This window comes from Mus caroli, unplaced genomic scaffold (genome assembly GCF_978045245.1).
Source record: "Mus caroli unplaced genomic scaffold, Mus_caroli_1 scaffold_13, whole genome shotgun sequence".
NCBI classification, from domain to species: Eukaryota; Metazoa; Chordata; class Mammalia; order Rodentia; family Muridae; genus Mus; species Mus caroli.
Window position 1 is genome coordinate 69,146,442 of NW_028227268.1, and position 9,036 is coordinate 69,155,477.

Below are 9,036 nucleotides of genomic sequence, written 5' to 3' on the forward strand. Positions count from 1 at the left end.
GACTGAGGAGTATGTATGAGTTCAGGAGGAATTAGACTGAGGAGTATGTATGAGTTCAGGAGGAATTAGTATTTGATATAGGTAACCTTTTCTGGTTTGGTTTGTGTAAAGGCATTTTTTAAAGTGGATAGTTTTGTTGTTGTTATATTTTTTTATCTCCAGCTAGCTCCTAAATGAATAAGACAGAGGCTATAAGATTTATTTAATTACCTTTACAACTCAATAGCTGGGCAGCCATTGATCTATTCTAGTCCTCTAAGCTAGTTCATAGTCAAAATCTCCAAGATACTTGCATTTTAGTATTGGTCTGGCTCTCTAGGTTTCAGGTGTGTTCTCCCATGATGTCTCCAGCACCTCTTCCCCATGATGAATCCTCTCTTCTCTGTCTCTCTGTGTCTCTGTATCTCTCTGTCTCTCTGCCTCTCTCTCTCTTCTTCTTCTTCTTCTTCTTCTTCTTCTTCTTCTTCTTCTTCTCTCTCTCTCTCTCTCTCTCTCTCTCTCTCTCTCTCTCTCTCTCTCTCTCTCTCTCTCCTTCTCCTGGTTGTTGGAAGCCCAGCCCTATTCTCTCTTCTGCCTAGCCATTGGCTGGTCAGCTTTTATTGACAAGTCAGAGAATAAATGGAGAGCAATGTTTACACAAATTTGGAACAGGAGATACTTGGAATAATCATTTCAATACTATGTCTGGATTTCAACAAGATATGGGTGCATAGAAATCAGCATTTGAATAATACAAGGATAATCTTTACACAGTACAAACCAACATTATGCCTACAGGTTTCTTTTGTTTCTGATTTCACGGGAGTTTGAAAAAATACTTAATTTTATTTATATATATGGGTATTTGTCTGCATGGGGTGTGCCCATGCACCATGCATACATGCAGTGCCTGGGACAGCCATGATAGGACCTTGGGTTCCCTGGAACTAGACATAGACAGTTGTTAGCTACCATGTGAGTGCTAGGAACTGAACCAAGGTCTTTTGGAAGAACCGCTAGCACTATTAATCTTCTGGCCCTCAAAAGACAGCTTTGTGTTTGTTTGCTTGTTTGGTTTGTTTTGCTTGCTTTTTGTTTTTGTTTTTCAAGACAGGGTTTCTCCATGTAGCCCTGGCTGTCCTGGAACTCACTCTGTAGACCAGGCTGGCCTCAAACTCACAGAGATCCACCTGCCTCTGCCTCCCCAGTGCTTACATTATAGATGTGCACCACCACCTATTGGCGAATGACAACTTTTAAAGAGCTAGCTATTATGATGATTTATCTAGGAGTTCCTGGAACCCAGGCTGAGGATCAGTAAGGAACAGGGGCCATGCTCACACAACTCTGTTGCCAAGAGAAATTCCATACTGGTTACTTTTCTTATTGCTGTAACAAAATGCCTGACAAAAATCAACTCAAGGAAGGAAAAGTCTGCCCTGGCTCACAGTTTAGGGATACAGTCCATCACTGCAGGAAGCCATGGTAGCAAGAACTTGAGGCTGCTGGTCATGGCGTCTATAGTCAGGAAGCAGAGAGCAATGAGTGCTGGTGTTCAGCCCGCTTTCTCTGTGTATGCAGTCCAGCCACATTAGAGTGTGTCTTCCTGCCTCAGTTAACTCGGTTTAGAAACTGGTTACAAGCTTGCCCAGAGATTGACTCCCAGGTAATTCTAAGGTGCCTTCAAGTGGCTGATAATATTGGCCAACACAAGCACCTGGGCATACCAGAGCAGAGCAGTGCTCTTGCAGAGAGAGGAGCCTCTGCCGTTGTCATGGTCATCACACACCCTTGACCCTTTCTACAGCCTTCTTGCTAAGCTCATGGGTTTATCTGAGAAGAAGTTTGTGACCAGGAATTCTCTTAAGGCACAGGTTATTTTTGTGCCTCTGCAGGGGAATGATCTTTGTAATCTTCTTCCAGGCGCTATGTGTCACCTTGGCCTAAGGTTTCCATACTTCTGAAAACTGTTCTCCTCTTTATACCTTATGATTCTATCGGAGGCAGAAAGAGATACAAGGGCAGCAATCACAGAGTCCATACACAGGTTAAGAGGTATCTGCCTGAGGATCCCAGCAGCTACCTCTGACTCTCAGTTCCCAGAATTCAGCAAGGAAGGCCTATTGCAAAGGGCTGACTCATTCTTACTTAAGAGAGTTCTTCTGCCACCCATGGACAGGCCCAAGTGCTATTGGCAGTGGGCACATTGTACCGAGGGCAAGGCTGCCCCAGGCAAAGGGCAGCCAGAGGCCAGCACTAATGACCTGATGGCTTGAGAATAGTCATTCTGTCTTCCTATAATATAAAACAATGGCGCTCTTTCCTGAACAGCTTGTCCTTGACCATAAGACTTGCAAAAGCACCAGCTAATGGACTAGGCTGGGAAACATCTTGGGCACCTGTGTACTTCCTGCCTGCTAAGAATGAGGCTAGCATTACATCTGCGGAAACTCTACAGAGACTATGGTGTGCAGCCTCACCAGGCTCCACCAAATAATCATCTCATCTTGAGATGTTGCAACAAATACCAAGGCAAGTTGAAAACACAGGTCCATGGCCCTAAGGAGGGCAGGCTGAGAAGGGGAGAGGAGCAGGTGGTTTGGGATTTTTTTTTTTTATGCCCCAAGTTCCCATTGAAAGGCTAGGTGATGGTAGGTGTTCCTAAGGAGGGAGGAGGCCATACAGGAACTGGGGGAAAAAAATCTCTACAATGTCAGGCTGATAAAATGGTTGAAAGCCAAGGCCAGTGATGACTTAGACCCTGCAGAAGGGAAAGAAAGAACTGCATGGACCAGCAGTTCAAGGTTATCTTTTACTACATAGCAGGATTGAGGCTACCCTGGGCTACAGGAGACCCTGAAGAAAGGGGTGGGGGAAGAAGAAAAGGAAAGTAGAAAGAGAGGAGGAAGAGGGGAAGGCAAGAAGGAGAGGGAGAAGGGAGAAAACAGGGAGGGAGGAAGGAAGGAAGGAAGGAAGGAAGGAAGGAAGGAAGGAAGGAAGGAAGGAAGGAAGGGAGGGAGGGAGGGAGGGAGGGGGGAGGGAGGAAGGGAGGGAAAAAGAAAAAGAAGACATTTATAAGCATAACCTGGCAAAGAAAGCAAGACTGAGCCAGGATAGCAGCTAAGAGCATCAGAGAAATACAAGTTAGGTGCTGGGGAATAAGTTGGAGAATAAACTGTTGGGAGCACAAAGGTCCCTGTGCCCACTGATCACCAGGGAAACCAGGGATAATAATCACACATAGTTGTCTCCTCAAAGGAGCAGAATCTTGTTTTCCATCCAGAAGGCTGGGAGTAGATGCTGTTAAGGACCCAGCGATCTGTAGAGCCAGGCCCCACCCAAATACCCCAGAATGTTTATCTCAGACTCTCTTTCCCTGGACCTTTACTTAGCTTTGTTTTTCAGTCAGTAGAATCCCTCAGGGGAGATGTCACATGTACTTTATAGCCTGCTGACCTCTATGCTATCTCAGTCAGAGACCACACCAGATCCTAGGCCTTTAAGCTCTAAAACCCATCTTCATGGTCACATGTACCTTGAGTTGAGTTTCAGTGGAATTATGGCTCCTGTGCTCTGGAGATTGTCCTAGAGCAGGAAGCCTTTGTCCAAACTGTACCGTGTTTAAATGTGCTTACAATAAATGGCCTGGAGTCAGACTCTCTAGAAGCTTGAACCAGCATTGACTAAGACAGGCTTAACTGAATGTCCCTTCTTGCCTCTTGTGGTTTGTTTCCTTACCAACTGTGATGCTTGCAGGGACACACACGTCACACACGTCACACGTGCAATAATCTGCTTGCCATGCAAATATAAGAACCTAAATTCAGATCTCCAGCACCCACATATAGCCATACACAGTAGTGCATGTCTATAATCCCTGAACACCCACAGTAAGATGGAAGGCAATGACAGGAGAATCATCAGAGACTCACAGGGCACACAGCCCAGTATGTACAATGTCGAATAAAAGACTGTCTCAAAGAAGGTGGGAAGTGACGACCAGAAGACGAGGTTGTCCTTGGATCTCCATACAGGCACCACAGTACACATGCATTCACAGCCATCCACAGATTTAAAACAAAATACAAAACAACAAAAAGAATCCATTATAACTCATTTTTAAAAGATGTGTTTTAGCATTCAAAGAAAGACAAGTGTACACAGTACCCTAGAATGGTTGGGGTGGTCACTGACCAGAGAAGCAGTTAGAAGCCCTCGCCTTCCCCTCTGACTGCTTGACAACCTTAGAGACACAGGCATCCTAACCAGCCTTGGTCCCTAATAAACAGGTGACAGCTGGGGTACCAGTGTCCTCCCAGAATAATATGCACCTTCCTCCAGCTCATATAATCTGGTAGCCCCAGTTCTTTTAGGGACCCCACTGACTTCTTTTTTTTAAAGGTTTATTTATTTATATGAATATGCTGTAGCTGTCATCAAACACATCAAAAGAGGGCATTAGATCCCATTATAGAGCCATCATGTGGTTGCTGAGAATTGAACTCAGGACCTCTGGAAGAACAGTCGGTGCTCTTAACCTCTGATCATCTCTCTAGCCCCACACTGGCTTTCTTGAGTGTTTGAACGGTAGCCCTGTTACACACCCACACTTGAGGTCATTCCTTGCAGTTGGGGCCTGGCCTCAACTTACAGACTTTCTTGCAGTTTGTTGAGAAATTTGAACTAGGAGGCTAGGGTGGTAGCTCCATCTTGTCAATGCACTTGTATATTTGCCAGCACAAGGGTGAGTGTGACCTCCAGGGCTCATGTAAATGGCCTGTGAGTGGTACTGCACACTTACAATTCTAGCTCAGGGGAGGCAGCGACAGGCAATCCCCTAGGTGTCCCTCTCCACAGCCTCCTTGGTGAGATTCAGACTAGTGAGAGACCCTGTTGTTCAAAAACAGTAGATGGTACCCAAGGAGGAATGACACCCAAAGACCATCCTCTGGCCTCCACATGCATGCACACACATGGACACACCACCTGTGGACATACATGCAGTGTGCACACATACACAAAAGCATTTTGAAACCACAACTCCCTCCCTGTGGTCTTCTCAAAGGCCAACCCATCCTTGCATGTTGTATAGGTGCAATGAAAAGTCTTACCGTGCCCTAGGAATAGGGTTTATGTGCTGAGTAACAATAAAATATTGTTTATGGTCAGGATATTTGCAACATTAAGATGACCTAGGAGAGCCATGGTCGCTAATATCAAATCCTTTGGTTAAGGAAGGTTATGAACTGACTTCCATCTTTGGGACCCACGTGAGGAATGGAAAGGACCAACTCTGGCATCTCTTCCTCCCAGCACACACATGCCCCAGCATGCACTTGCCCAGATAAATAAATAAGCAAACAAACAAACAAATAAATGTAAGGGTGCCGCAGTAAAACTAAACAATAACAAAAAACTGCAAAGCCAAAAATAACACAAAGGAAATATATTTTCTTTTCCTAGTGTGTCTAAATACAGGGGGATATATTATTGATACATTGTAATATGCAAATAATGTTACTTCTTTTGTCTCTCTTTAACTTTTTAAAAATAAAATTTATTTGTTTGTTTGTTTGTTTGTTTATTAATACGAGTACACTAGCTGTCTTCAGACACACCAGAAGAGGACATCAGATCCCACTACAGATGGTTGTGAGTCACTATGTGGTTGCTGGGAATTGAACTCAGGACCTCTGGAAGAACAGTCAGTGTGCTTAACCACTGAACCCTCTCTCCAGCCCCTTTCTTTAACCTTTTAACCCTTGCAGTTTTAAACCCAGGCTCTTATACTAGCCAACTACTCTGCTTTAGAGTCATATCCCAAGCCCTTTGTTTATTTTTCATGGAGAGACAAGGCCTTGCTAAGTGACCTAGCCTAACTTTGAACTCATTATGTAGCCTAGGGCTATCCTTGAATCTGTAATTCTCCTGCCTCAGCCAGTGAAGTATTAATAGCTGGGATTATTAGCATGCACCAGGAGCTTGGGAATGGCTCACTGATTAAAGTACATGAAGACCAGAATTGAGATCCCAGAGCCCACAGAAATGCTGGCAGGAATTATGGTTCATCTCTAATTCTAGCCTTGTATGACTACATACATGCAAAAGTGTGCAAACAGCATATACATGTGAACACCATATAAACATATGCTCACGCGTGCACACACACAAATGGAAATTTTTTTTTGTAAACAGCATGCACCACTGAGCTGCTAGAACTGTGTTTCTTAATAACAAAAACCAGGAAAGAAAGGACTGTCCCCTCTCTTTAAAGATTAAGCTTAACTATATTAACAACTAACAACTTACCATCAAACTGTTGTAATAAATAAAAGGCATGTGGACAGAGGTCACGAGTAGATTAATAATCCAAAATAAGAGTAGCTCAAAGTGCAATGTCCTCCATCTTTAACCAAGTCTAGCAATTAGGACATTTGAGGACAGTCTTGTCCCAAAGTACTTTATGTGGGAACCACCACATTGCAGCAAACGGACAGTAAAATAATTGTGTTGATTCTTGAAGCACCCTGTCTGACATGAGCCTCTTTTCCAGATAATAACTTTGTGTCCATTGACCTGGTGATGCTGGGGAAATTTGGGGTCACCTCTGCCTTCTCCATGCTGTATGTCTTCACTGCGGAGCTCTACCCAACCCTGGTCAGGAACATGGCTGTGGGCATCACCTCCATGGCCTCTCAGGTGGGCAACATCATTGCTCCGTAGCCTGTTTACCTGGGTGAGATGTGTCTTTTTTTTTAAGGTTTATTTATTTATAGGAGTACACCATTGCTGTCTTCAGACACACCAGAAGAGGGCATCAGATCCCATTACAAATGGTTGTGAGACACCATGTGGTTGCTGGGAATTGAGCTCAGGACCTCTGGAAGAGCAGTCGGTACTCTTAACCGCTGAACCATCTCTCCAGCCCCCGTGTCTCATTCTGTTGTTAAATTAGTTTTTAATTTTTTGTGTTTTTTCATATGTGTATGTGCATTTGTGTTTGTGAATGCAGGTGAATGTATGCATGTGCATAAAAGTAAAATCAGAGGACAGTCTCGGGTGTCAGTCCTTCCCTTCCTTCCACCTTATTTAAGATAGAACCCTCTGTGTGGGTCTCAAGTGAACTGTGTGGAATGAGGACTTTCCCTTGGGATATGCAACACACATATCTACTCACCTCAGAAAAGAAAGCCACAACAGACAAAAGTAACCAAAGTGCAATTTGGTAAACCATGACTTTATTGTGGCTGCAAACAGAATATGTATGAAGAGTTACTTAAGGAGTGTCTTAGTCAGGGTTTCTATTCCTGCACAAACATCATGACCAAGGAGCAAATTGGGGAGGAAAGGGTTTATTCAGCTTACATTTCCAAATTGCTGTTCATTACCAAAAGAAGTCAGGACTGGAACTCAAGCATGTCAGGAAGCAGGAGCTGATGCAGAAGCCATGGAGGGATGTTTCTCACTGGCTTGCTTGAGTTCCAGTCCTGACTTCCTTTGGTGATCAACAGCAATGTGGAAAGTGTAAGCTGAATAAACCCTTTCCTCCCCAACTTGCTTCTTGCTCATGATGTTTGTGCAGGAATAGAAACCCTGACTAAGACATGGAGGAAGGATGATTCAAAAACAGCTGCATCACTGAAAAGCCCTACTCCCACCGCTGGAGACAGATTGTGAAAGCTCCAGCCTGCAGGTAGGGCAACAGATCCCAGAATCTCTACAAGGCAGCTCAATTAGATTGTCTCCTTGGCAGCACTTATTGGTCAGTTTCAGGGACTTCCTGAGACTTTTGGGTTGTTGACTTCCTTAGACTTAACCAGTCATCCTCTAGAATAGCAGAGTCTTCCTGGAACATCGCCACACAAGAAGCTTGATCTTGAGCTTCCAGGGATTCAGATGAACTTTGTGTGGCATAAACATATTTCTGGACAATCAAAATTATGCATTAAGTATAACTTTCTAAAACATAACATTGTCTCAGAATATCCTTTCACATGGGTGCATTTACTCTATGCTTTATTTTAATACGTACCGCCTTTTAATATATACATGTAGATAATTTACTAAACCTGGTTCCTATGGGCTGACAGGTCAATTGCAGGCTTTTGAATTCCAAATACTCCAAAATTAGAAACTTTTAGTGTCAATACTTACATTCTGGAAAAGCCTACACAAACATTCCCCAAACAAACAAACAAATAACAACAACAACAAAAACCCTCTAAAATCTGAAGTACTTTTAGAACCAAACTTTTTTTTAAGACTTATTTATTTTATGTATATGAGTACACGGTTGCTGTCTTCAGACACACCCAAAGAGAGCATCAGATCCCATTACAGATGAGTCACTATGTGGTTGCTGGGAATTGAACTCAGGACTTCTGAAAGAACAGTTGGTTCAAGCTTGGCCTGGTGGGCAGGGGCAGCACTGGGACGACAATGTTCATGAAGTGCCACTTGATGGAAAAGTACAAGAAGTATGCAGCCATCCTGGGTGTGGCTGTGCACACACTAATCTCCCATCTTAGCAGAGGACCTATCAAGGTGAACATGGGGGACACGGCCAGCCAGAAGGAGTTTAGGGTCCTGTGTAATGGTTACCACTGTCAAGCCCAGTGTTCTTTTCTGCTGACCCAACTCCAGGCTGTCTAGAAGCCTCTTCCTATTTTACTGTAACCTCCTTAGCACAATGCTGGAAGCTCCCAATGGTGTTTATTATATCTCATATAAGACAAAAATGATAATGGTTTAATCAGGAAATTCCAGGGGTCTTAAGATTTCTGAGTCAGGAATCATTAATAAAAATTAAATACATTTCAGTGTATACCACAGTGGTAGATATTAATAGTATTTTACTGTACAAAACAAAAAACAACAACAAAAAACACACACACAGAGTAGCTTGGGAGATCCCTCGTACCGTGTAAAAAAGCCAAGAGTGGTTGTGTTTGTTACCTAGTTTGAGAGAGAGGCAGAGTTGGGAGGAACCCTGTGGCTTGCTGGTAAGCCAGTCTAACCCATCAAGCCAGCTCCAGGGTCGGGGAGAGACCGTCCAAT